The sequence below is a fragment of the Pararge aegeria genome, chromosome 10, assembly GCF_905163445.1.
Source record: "Pararge aegeria chromosome 10, ilParAegt1.1, whole genome shotgun sequence".
Classification (NCBI taxonomy): Eukaryota; Metazoa; Arthropoda; class Insecta; order Lepidoptera; family Nymphalidae; genus Pararge; species Pararge aegeria.
This window is the reverse complement of record NC_053189.1, coordinates 11105064-11108024: the sequence shown is the minus strand read 5'-3', so window position 1 is coordinate 11108024 and position 2961 is coordinate 11105064. Positions and strand designations below refer to the sequence as shown.

Here is a 2961-nt window from a genome sequence, read left to right as displayed (position 1 = left end):
TCGCTGGTAAAAATTGATTGTCGCGTGCTCCAATCGGTATTTTTCTGGTTCCATTGTTTGGAATTACTCAGCACTCAAAAATGAATAATCGTTATCGATTTTCGTAATAAATTGTTGCGGCGACAGAATTTATAGGCTTTACCTTTCGATTAATTGTGCACAATTATGATGCTGGAACTTCAAACTAACAGCTATCTGTAATTTATAATAGTTAAACGTTTGTTATCTTGTGATTGTTAATAATATATGTTGCAATGTTATATAGTATATAACATTGCACTGCAGGAGTAACGACCTCTTCCAACGGGATTGTTTATCCAGGATTTCCAGGCTGGGCGCATGGGTCAGTGATCTGAGTAGATGGAAGTAGCACAGAGGATGTTACTGCCCGCTCTCCGTTATACGCTAAGTTGCCTCGTACGTTATCTGCGGGAAGAGGAGGTTACATCTGTATACATATTTGTGCTCAACACGCGGTACTCCTCATGCCGATGCTTTTAAAATTTATAAGGTATGTATACTTCGGGCTTTTTTTATGACGTTTATTATAGATGAGCGCTTGACTGCAATCACACCTGATGGTACGCGATGATGCAGCCTAAGGTGGAGCGCGCTTTCCTAGAAGATGCCTATTCACTCTTGATTTAAACGTCCTCATTGTAGGCACTGGGGAAAATGGAAGCTGGAAGGTTATTCCAGATTTTGATACTGTTTTGTGTTCAGGTTATTATGTAACTCTATTTACTTAAAACCGGAACGCTTGTTTATTTTCTAGTAAGGTTAAAGTATCGACATTCTAGAAGAAAAGACATTTTTTTTTTTAAATAATTAGAATGTGAACATAACATTATATGTACGGAAGGTTAATATATAGTTATATCATGATTTAATTGACGATACTTTTTTTTTATAGTGAATAATTCATTGACCGACCAGACAACCCACCTGATGGTAAGTGGAAAACAATTGCCAATAAACAAAGCAACATTTCGTAGGGCACGCCCGAAACACATTCTGCAAAGTATTGCCCTGTGTCCATCATTTTTAACTACTACATCTTTACAAGGCGAAACTACAAAAAAATATACGTAATGTATACTCTATTATGAATGCAGACTTATTAGTGCTACGCTACTAATTTTCAGTATTCAGCTTAGTTACTCATTCTGAAGAAGTCAAAATAATACGAAATTGAAATACTTTTTTCAACAAAACGAAATGTTCGCACCTGATCCTGCAAACAAAGGCTCATCATGTGACACGGAGTCGCGTAAATTGGCTAAGATATATACTAATCCCGAGATAAAGCGGTAAGCCGATGTCGCATTGTTTGGTATATAAACACCTTTTTACTTGTAAACATTTTGTTCACAACAATTTCCAACAATGGTCATAATTTGCCAAAATCAACATGTTGACATCCGTTGAAATAAAATATAGCATTTACACTTTATATGCAGTAGAATGGTAAAGCTCAATGCACATTGTAAAAGTATGACGATGGAAACTTATTCCACTTACTATACCGACCGTGTGGCCTAATGGATAAGGCGTCGGACTTCGGATCCGAAGATTGCAGGTTCGAGTCCTGTCACGGTCGATTTTTTTTTCGGTAAACCAATTTAACTTTTTTTTTACCTCCAGTAATAGCTGGAAAAGTAAAAAATTAAAAGAAAGTAATATTTATTTTCATTTAGTGATTACAAATCCATATTTTATTTTTTTCAGTATATCGTATGGCTTATTCAAACTTTGTCTTTGTCACTTGACGTAAAGTGTCAAAAGTTTTGTTTAGGCTATCCGAGACTTTTCAGAAGGTGATGAAACAGGCCCTTAGTTTAGTTCTAGCTTTATTTGTCACAGTTCCAAGACATGCGAATGTCGTATACGATCATGTCAATGGCCATGCCTAAACTAGTTATAATGATAATGTTGCAAAGCCGGGTGTTCAATGAACGTAATATGCGATTTGTATTCACGATCGTGTTGTTTATGGGCCATTTCTGCGTCCATTGACTAAACAATTTACATTGAATCACCACTTTGGTGTAGATGGTTCTATTGAAACACAACTATAAAGCTTTTCTCTACCCATGTAAACTAAATTTTGATAAAAGACGATTAGTTTGGGGTATTTTAAAGTGCTAATGATATAATCCAACTTTCTCTAAACGAACCCAATAATTGTGTATTTTTAATCCAATATGTACAGGATACCTGAATTTTACCTGCTGGTAAACTAAGATAGATATGGATTTAACCCCCTGGGGTATGGAAGTTATATTAAATCCATATCACATACACTTTTTTTTTATGTTTATAGACATAGCGCTTGACTGCAATTACACCTGATGGTAAGCGATGATGCAGCCTAAGGTGGAGCGCGCGTTTTATTATGATCTGAGTTATTAATTTATTATTGAAATGAATATCATCCATTACTATTTACACTAATAATACACATTTTAAATATTATCACTCAAAGCCCCAATATAAAAATGAAATAAAATTTAGTCAAAAAAGGTCTCCGACCGACCGACGGAGGAAAGTAGACGCTCCATAAAGTGGGAGTTAAAAAAAAAAAATACACACCTTATGGTAAGCGATGATGCAGCCTAAGGTGGAGCGCGCTTGCCTAAAAGATGCCTATTCACTCTTGATTTGTAGGTACTCATATTGTAGGTACTGGGCAAAATGGAAGCTGGAAGGGCATTCCAGATCCTCGCGGCACCGCTAGGATCTGGAATGCCTTTGGATCAGAAACGAAGATGTGTAGAGCTTCCTACGCGTACACTTAGGGATGCAGACAACTACGCGACATCGTATATCCAAATCGATCAGCGGCACGTCTTTGTCGGTATGTTGGTTGGTTAAGTAGAGGGTCCCGAGTTTGAGGATTTAGAAATTAAAATAATTCCCGAATTTTCTCCGGTCTGGTCTGTTAGGATGCTTTGGCCATGG

At 36.8% G+C, this 2961-nt stretch overlaps 1 non-coding gene across 1 annotated transcript; it reads left to right on the top strand.

Moving 5' to 3' along the window:
• Positions 1 to 1527: 1527 nt before the first annotated feature.
• Positions 1528 to 1600, top strand: Trnar-ucg. The gene has a single exon. It is a non-coding gene; the product is annotated as a tRNA-Arg (tRNA).
• Positions 1601 to 2961: the final 1361 nt, after the last annotated feature.